Source organism: Alosa sapidissima, chromosome 18 (assembly GCF_018492685.1).
Source record: "Alosa sapidissima isolate fAloSap1 chromosome 18, fAloSap1.pri, whole genome shotgun sequence".
Lineage (NCBI taxonomy): Eukaryota > Metazoa > Chordata > Actinopteri > Clupeiformes > Clupeidae > Alosa > Alosa sapidissima.
The window spans coordinates 16759764-16769256 of record NC_055974.1 but is presented as its reverse complement, the minus strand read 5'-3'; the positions used below and the strand labels follow the sequence as shown (position 1 = coordinate 16769256).

The following is a 9493-nucleotide window of genomic DNA, read 5'->3' as shown; positions in this document are numbered from 1 at the left end:
TTTATTTTTATTTATTTATTTATTTGGGGGGGGGGCGCTTCGTGATACCTCCCTGAAATGACTTTTTGCTGGTTGGGATGTCTGGGCTTAGATTTCCTCTCTTGAAGTGGTCTTCAAGTGAATGCTGCAGACTTGCAGTACAGCTTTAAGTCTGAGTCCAGTGTTTTCACTGAGTTATGAAATCAATGTTGCTATGTTACGGTTTGTTTTTGTTTTGTTTTTTTTAGATGCAAATGCATTTACTGTAATGTAAACAATGAAAATGTCTCCTGGACCTTTAAAACCTGCCATGCACACTGTGCCTTCCATTTTTGATGTTGTGTGTATGACTGCACACTAGTGTTTTTATTTTGAGTGCTTTCTGAATGATCTGAAAGCACTGTTTAGTTTAAAGCCCCTACCCCTTGGTAGGATTAGCTATATGTCCCCCTCTGCTGGAGAAGTTGTGCGTTATGCTATTTCATACTGTGGAAAAAAGTAACCATAAAACACATGGATTTGTTTACAAGCTAGAGAAACGGTTAGCATAAGTTCAGCAGAACAATGTGGATGTTACAGAAACACGATTTAAAACGAGTTTCTTGTTTCTCACTTCTCTTATCAGGACGGTAGTCCCAATGTTGCAAGGTTGGTTTTCCGCCTGGGGACGTTAGGGGGAGCGGGGAAAGTCACCATTTTCACCGGAACAGGTCATTTAACAATCCAAATGATTTCTAAACAGGTGTTTTAAGTTGAAATAGTTGCCAAGTTTCCCTTTAAATGAGATATTTGGGGTTTGTTTTTACAGTTTTGAGAAAAGCTGAGGAGCACCTCCCACATACAGCTCACAGCCTACAGAGGAAACCAGATCAAAACCACAATCTCTCAGTCTGCACTTTATAACCTCCCCATACAACAGACAACAGACACAAAGGACAGTACACAGAAAGAAGAAAAACTAGATGTACCACAGAGTACAACATATAACTGCCGACCAGTCCTGCACATTCTCTCCACAAAAATAAATGCTTGTCAATTTGTCTTCATCTCCTACTCCTGCACCTTTTGTGTATGTAAATTAATGTATGTATATAAGATATGCATATAAGATATGGAGAGAATGACGGAGAGAGAGAGTGAGTGAGGATGAGTTTTTGATAGATTTTGAACTGCATTACACTCAAGTCTCATGATGCTTCTGTGTTGTGTCCTGTGGACCATGACAAGACTGGAAACACTGTGATGATGAGAACACTTACATACAGTTTGTATCTACCAAAGTCAACATGAAGCAGGACTAAAAGGGAAGTGAGCACTGTCCCTGTGTGTGATGTCAGTATGTTAGCTGTGTCAGTTTCAGTGCATCTGCGGTTCATTGGTGCCAGAGCTAGTTCACATGTATGCTAATGCAGTGTGAAATGTACAGGGCTGCACATACAGGTAGCAATGGGCAAAGTGAGGCTTTGTGAAACACTGAACTCCATGAACACTCAGCTACCAAATAAATCAACACCCCAGACAGAACCCCCCAAAACATAGCTCTGTTGTTTGCAGTCACGGAGTGCAGTCAGTAGCAAGAAAAATGAGAACAAATTGGTGTTTCCTACACCAAGTTATACTCCTGCTGGAGTTCGCACCCAGGCGTCTGAAACGGGACAGGCTTTAAAAATGCTTTTAGACTCAACATGCTCACTGATTCCTTCCAAGTGAACACAGTGAATATGACTGCAGTAGATATGAAAGAAATGCATACAAGTTGAGCTAATTCAGCCAGTGCACATGCCTCTGTTTAGTCCCTTTGTTCCGGTGAAGTCCACACAAGTCGTTTAGCTTAGTTACCCATGAGCACACGCGAGAACTCAAGTCTTGTTGGAGCAGTGCAGGCTCAGTTGTGATGTCAAGTTATGGCATGTGCATTTGCAGAGCCAGTGTGACGGGACGTTAGCGTTTCTGCCCTCAGTTACCGGTCTGGTCCCAACCAAAATGAGCCATGGACACATGTAAAAGGTCAATGTTGCTGGTGCAGTCAACCCCTGGAAGTAAATGATGGAATCAAGTGTGGGGTATAAAATACATAACTAAGATGTGTGTCCAGATAAATTGAAATTATACCCTACCTGGCACTTAAAAAAAAGAAAAAAACATGGCAGGCATTTTCAAAAACTGGAGTTTTCCTTTTACATCTTTCATCAGCACAACAGAACATATGCATGCCCACGTCCAAACACATACATTTCCACTGGACTTTGAGCTAAGACATGAACATGATAGGTCAATGCAAGGGCAAAGAAGAAAGCAAACATTCTCAGAAAACCTAAATATGTTGTGTACCTACAAATGCACAAGGACAAGCAAAGAGATGGAAACTTTCAAATTAGAGATTAGAGGACTTCATTTTGTGTACTGTTTGCTAACTGAGTGACTGGAATGTTGGAATGTAATTAGAGAGTAAGACACTTGCAAAAGACAGACCTCTACACTACACACACAAGAACAAAGAGAGGACAGATTGCTGTACAGCTCCACTGCTGCCACTAGGGGGACCACATGGATTCTCTTTCAGTGCCATACTTGGCTGAACATTATTTGGGGTTCCTTTATGGTTTGAATGCCAGAACATAAACACAGCTTTTATGGCAAAGCCTTAAGAAAACAGAACAACTTTAGAGAAATGCTGTCTTACTGGAAACACACCACAGCTGCTTTGTTTGCATTGACGAACTGTCATCTTTCACACATTGGTTGAGGCCCATTTTAACAAGTACATATACCCGTCTTTGAGGTTGTTCCTTTTCTCCTCTCTGTGGAACTCTTTTCTTAAGAAATCATCATGTTCAGTTCTTTACTGTGTCCTCTGGACCATGACCACATTGGAAACCCTGTGATGAGGGGGAGGACTAACATAACGTAGGTGAGGCGATGAGTTACTGGTTTTAGGATGAGGTCACACTTTTTTGGCTTCTTGTGCATGTCAGTTCTTTGGACTGTATATATGTCCAAAAATTTTTATTAATTCGTTAGCAGCCATATTCTGTGGATGTTCCTCATCTGTACCCTCAAACATTCTCTTTTGTCTAAGGATGACCTGACACAAGGATGTCGTCAGTGAAAATTATCAAATGCAGTCAATATTTCATCACTCTTTATTCACTCTTCAATACACAAATCACACTATAAAAACAAGAATATATGAAGATATCTTAAATTCAAATATAGGTGTATAAAAGTGTTAATATAAGACAAAGTCAACCATTAACATGTATTCAAATAAAGTTCACAGAATATACCTTGTAAAACTGTATCTGTCTATAATATGTGAGCTAATTGGCTGCCACCTTCAGCAATTGGCAGCCGTGGCCTACTGGTTAGCGCTTCGGACTGGTAACCGGAGGGTTTGCCGGTTCGAACCCCAACCAGTAGGCACGGCTGAAGTACCCTTGAGCAAGGCACCTAACCCCTCACTGCTCCCCGAGTGCCGCTGTAGTTGCAGGCAGCTCACTACGCCGGGATTAGTGTGTGCTTCACCTCACTGTGTGCTGAGTGTGTTTCACTAATTGGGAAATTGGGATAAATGCAGAGACCAAATTTCCCTCACGGGATCAAAAGAGTAGATATACTTATTATACTCTTTTTATTTAATGGTGCGCAGTAAATTACAAATGTACTCATAACAATTTACAGAACTCCTTTGTGCTCCTCCCATAAATAATGATGTGAATATTGATGCCATAAATATAAATAAACTCACAATCACCTTGAAAGACATTGTGTACGCATGGTGCCATTTAGGAAAATGCCATTTCTTTAGAATACACATAGAACACACATTTATCAATTTACATTAAAGCTCATAATAAATCATACATTCAAGCAACCTTGAGTTTGAGAAAGGCACTATATAAACGTATTAAAACGTATTATTTACAATAGAGCTTAAAAATAAGACCATACTGTTTGCAATGCAAGTGAAAATCAGATCAATCAGTCGAGATTATTTAATCCCATATACAGTATATTGTTCTAGGAACCAGATAAATATTTTCAGATGCTTCCACATATGAACACAGACCTTTCTGCAGTGGCATGTAGAGGGGTGTGATAGTGTCATAGATGTCTGTACTTCCTATGGGAAGGAACAGATTAAAGATGATTACACTGAAAGCAATAAACTTCTCTATCTAAGATGCTGTACACTAAACACACTTCACCATGACAACTCTTCATACCTTGCTTTCAGTTTACCCTTGAGGAATAATTTACTGGTATGCCTCTGCGAAGCTCTGAATGTCTGATATGCATACAAGTGGTAAGGCATGTGATGCATAGATCATAGAGTTAAAAAGGAATTTAACCAGTTGATTTTATCGTTCAAGTGATCGTTTAACCATTTGAAGAACATCAAATGTTCTGTTTGAGATATTGTGTTAAGGAGAAAAAGACATACAGTGTCCTAAGTTTTTACTTTTGACCTCCAAAATCTAATTAGTTCAATTTTGACTGAAAAATGTGTACCAAATTCTAAGCACAAGTTTGACATTTTGCATTTACAAGATTGGGACGGACAGTCAGACAGACAGAAGGACGTACAGACAGACAACCCGAAAACATAATGCCTTTGGCCACATACAGCTATCGCCAGCATGGAAGCAAAACAAAGTCTTACTCTTCTGCAGAGGCATATACTCTGAGTGAGAACCCTCCCTTCCTGCAGAATGACTCTGGTCCTGATCGGAACTCTGATCAGTCCTCTGGTCCTGGTCTGAACTCTGATTGGTCCTCTGGTCCTGCTGCTGTTGGTCTCTACAGGGACACAGAGATCTCTCATAAGTTACCAATGTGATGCTGTATGACTGATGAAGTGAAAGGATTTCAGCAGATTTGTACTCACTCTGTTGTAGTGGTCACACAGAGGCCTGCAGTAAAACACAAACAAAAGTGCCTAAAATGTGTAGAAAGTGTATGCAATAGTGTCAATTTTCTCAAATAGATTTAGGCCATATTTTCCATCTAATTGCTTTAATTGTGTAAAAGTTTGTGTGAGTTCAGTAGTTGTGTTTTACACACCTGTGAGATATTTGGAGCGATGCAGCCAGAAGACTTCAAGGAAGAAGGACATTCCAACTACCAATCCCACAGCTAACAGGATGAAGGAACCAGCATCTGACAAAGAAACGAAGCAGTCATTGAAATATGTGTGTGTGTGTGTGTGTGTGTGTGTCTGTGTGTGTCTGTGTGTGTGTTTGTGCACTGTAAAAAGTAATAGCTTTCCTTACTTAAAATGTCCTAGTAAGTAGAATTCAGTTTTTGTCTTTTGTTGAGATTACTTGCGTATAATGAGTGTATTAATTAATTTGGAGGTAGAAAAGTAAACAATCAAGTAAACTACACTTGAATTGCTGAAGTTTGTACTACACTGTAAAATTAGTTTGTTAACCTTACTTACCTGTTAGTTAACCTTAGTTTAAAATAAACATGCAAACCGATTGCACTTGAAATTCCTATTCCAGATTAGTCTGTAATTTCAAGTTGTGCAAAAAAATTCTTAGTGTAGTGCAATTATACTACTGAGAATTCCTATTTCAACTAACGTGGTCATTACAAGTAAAGTATGCTGTGTGTTTATTAAACACAACACATATATTGAAGTTGTGCTAACGAATGTCACAGTTCAACTAATATAACATTTCCAACAATACATTACCAGAATACCACAGCCCCAGTCTACATATTTTTTTTAAAGGATCACATATTAATCTATACTGAAATTCAATCTTAAGTTACAATATATAACAAAGTAACGGTGACACTAAAGGCTACATACATGCTGTTGTTGTGTAATTTATGTGTAATTTATGTTGATACCCATCAAGTAGATGACAGTCCAAAACACACTAATCCTGTGAGTAGAACTAGTGCAGACAGAGTTGTGGACAGGCACAGATCTGTAGCTGGAAACTGTACAGGTATCTACCAAATTACCGAGGCTAAGCAAATGTCGGCTTGATTAGTACTTTGATGGGAGACCTCCTTGGAAACTTGTGTTGCTGCTGGAAATGGTGGTGTTAATAGCTGTCCAATAAATGGCACACTCTCCTCTCTGGTCAGTAGTGATGGGCAAATGAAGCTTTGATGAAGCACCGAACCACTTTGAACAGTTGATTCGAAAATGGGTTCATTACTCAAGCTTCAGTAACAGCGACCTCTCCTGGTGAAAAGCCAAGACTGCATCTAAATTATCCCGGCTAGATAGTGGACAGGAAGCTTTACTAGTGAAATAATATAAATCTAGTGCACTCACCTAACCACCCCACCCCCACACATACGTAGTGCACATGAATAAGAATGGGATATCATTCTTTTTACAAATAAAGATTGATCAGGAGCCATCAGAATAAAGTTTTCCCACGTCTCTCTTACATTGTAATAAAAATAACCTTTAAACACTGTCTGTTGCTACCCCCTTTAATTTACTGTTCGCGGTCAAATTTGACCGGACAGTTTTAACTGGTCTTAAATACCAATACCATGACAAAACGTATTATTTAATAGAACATTTATTGTAAACAGAACCTTATAAGTGGGTAACATGTGTGTGTGTGTGTGTGTATGTGTTTCTGTGTGTGTGAATGCATATCTGTGCGAACATTGGTGTTTCACATGCACAAGTGGCAACATGAACTGACAACATGAACTGTGTGTGTGTGTGTGTGTGTGTGTGTGTGTGTGTGTGTGTGTGTGTGTGTGTGTGTCTGGATGTGCGTGATGGCATATCTGTGCGAACATTGGTGGTTTACACGCACAAGTGGCAACATAACAACATGAACTGACAATATGTACTGAATGTGTGTGTGTGTGTGTCTGTGAGTGGGTGTACATGTGTGTGTACTTTGTGTGTCTGTTCGTGTGTGTGGGTGGGTGTGTGTGCTTCTGTGTGTGCATGCATGCAAGCATGTGTGTGGGAACATTGGTGGTAAATTGTAGGAGTGTGTGTAAGGAGATGTCTTACAGCGGGGAAAATAAGTATTGAACACGTCAACATGTTTTTCAGTAAGTATACTTCCAATGAGGCTATTTGCATGAAATTTTCACCAGACATTAGTATTAACTCAGATAATCCACCCATATAAAAAAAATCCAAAGATTAAAGTCCATAGGTAGAGTTATGTGCAATAAAGTGGAATGACACAGGAAAAAAGTATTGAACACGCTTGCTGAAATGTCTTAAATACTTTGTGGAAAAGCCTTTATTCGTAATGACCACTTCAATGCATTTCCTGTATGATGAAACTAATCAGTCACAGTATTCTGGTGTGAGTTTGGCCCATTCTTTTAAATAGATAGTCTTTTATTATTGAAGATTCCAGGGGTCCCTCTTGTGAATCCTGATCTTTAGTTAACTTCCAAAACTGTTCAATTGAATTGAAGTCAGGGCCTTGATTTCCTTTCTCTGAAACCAATTGATAGCTTCCTTTGCTGAATGGTTTGGATCATTGTCCTGCTGGAAGGTCTAGCCATGTCTCATCCTCATCATCCTGGTGGATGTAAAGATTCTCCCAGAACAAAATGACTCCATTCATCATTCCTTCAACTGTATGAAGTCTGCTAGTACAGTACCATGAGATGAAAAACAGCCGACACCATGATGCCACCACCTCCAAACCTCACTGTTGGTAGGGTATTTTTAGGGTGATGCACAGTGCCATTTTTCCTCCAAATATGGTGTGTAGTATGACATCCGAAAAGTTAAATTTTTAACCAGAATACATTCTCTCAGTATTTCATAGGATTGTTCAAATGTTGTGTAGTAAACTTTCAACGAGCTTTGACATGTTTTTCTTCAGCAATAGAGTCATGCGGGATGAGTGTGCATAGAGGCCATGGCGGTGGAGTGCATTACCTATGATTTTCTCTGTAACAATTGTACCTGCTGCCTCCAAATCTTTCTGGAGCTTTCTCAGAGTGGTCCTTGGCTCTTGGGCTACTCTTCTGACTATCCTTCTGACTTCCTGGTCAGAAATCTTGTGAGGAGATCCTGTGCATGGCCAGTTGATGATGTAGTGATGTTCCTTCCACTTGCAAATAATGGCTCCAATACTGCTTGCAGGATGATTCTGAAGTTTTGAAGTGCATCTGTAACCAGTTCCATTAATATGTTTGGCAACAATAAGGTTGCAAAGATCTTGGGAGAGCTCTTTGCTTATACCCGTCATGAAATGTTTCTTGTGTGACACCTTGCTAACAAAAAACTTTTTATAGCCCACCAGTATGTACTAACCCAGCTTATATCAATTTGCACAGATAGGAGGGATCATTTCTCTAACTACTTATAGATTCCAGTTTGTTCCTTGCCATTACTTGCGTTTGTGTACTGCTTTATCTTAGCGTGTTCAATACTTTTTCCCTGTGCCATTCCACTTTTTTACTCATAACACTGCTTTTAGACATTAATGTTTGGATTGATATATATGTGTGGATTACCTAAGTTAATACTAATGTTCGGTGAAAATTTCATGCGAATAGCCTCACTGGAAGTATACTTACTGAAAAAAATGTTGACGTGTTCAATACTTATTTTCCCCGCTGTATCTCCTGGATGAAAATTATACTCTTTCCCATTCATTTCCTATGGCGGTCATTTTTGACCGTAAACAAAAAAAGTGTTTCTAAGTTGAATAAATCACTCAAAATTCAAAGAAAGTAGTCACAATATATTCTGTGTTCAAAAGCCTTTTGTGAAGAATATCATAAGATCTTGAGGCAATCTAATGAAAAATGCTATATTTATTATGGTACAGGGAATGTGTAAATCAGTCATTTTTGACCGGAACAGTGTTAGAAGGATAAATCGATACGAACAAACTATGCTTGTCACAGTAGAGGCTACGAACCAAACGCAATGTTGTGCATTAGCCTAAAGTGTTTATGCTTTAAGCGTGCTACAATTCAGACTAGAAACGAGGCCGTGCCATGTTGTAGCACGATCGGTTCGCGAGGCGGTGGCGCTGCGAACCACTCAGGTGATTCATTCAGAGAATGAAGCAGTTTCTGCTTCGGACGGCATATGTCACATGATTCTTCCGTACCAAAGCAACCTTCGGAGCAGTGGTTCAAAAGGAATTGTAGTTACAGTTTTTTTCTGATTGCTTAAGCACATTTTTTGTAACTATGGCTTTTTTTTTGCAAAACTCTACACACAAATAGGAAAACCTTTCACCCAATCAGCAAAACATTGTAGTTCTCTTGCAAAAGCCAACACACCTTGCTTAACTCTTCACACCTTCGTAAAAATGGTGTTTTCGTATAAAACAGTAAACACACAAGCCATCACAATAATAAGCACACAATGTGCCAACTACACACTGATGGTATGAATAAAAACACATCTGGCTTTTGCTTTCTCTGTGCACAAGGTAGACTATGTCAGTTTGAGGTCATACTTTTGTCATAGTTCTGTAAACATACAGGGATACAAACTTCAAGTATTGGTGTTTATTTACACACATCAAAACAAACA

General features: G+C 39.2%; 1 long non-coding RNA gene across 1 annotated transcript; it reads right to left on the bottom strand.

Moving 5' to 3' along the window:
- Nucleotides 1-4724: 4724 nt before the first annotated feature.
- Nucleotides 4725-5101, bottom strand: LOC121689524. Its single transcript, XR_006024804.1, has 3 exons — nucleotides 5044-5101; nucleotides 4868-4892; nucleotides 4725-4779 (listed from the first exon to the last, which is right to left on the bottom strand). It is a non-coding gene; the product is annotated as an uncharacterized LOC121689524 (long non-coding RNA).
- Nucleotides 5102-9493: the final 4392 nt, after the last annotated feature.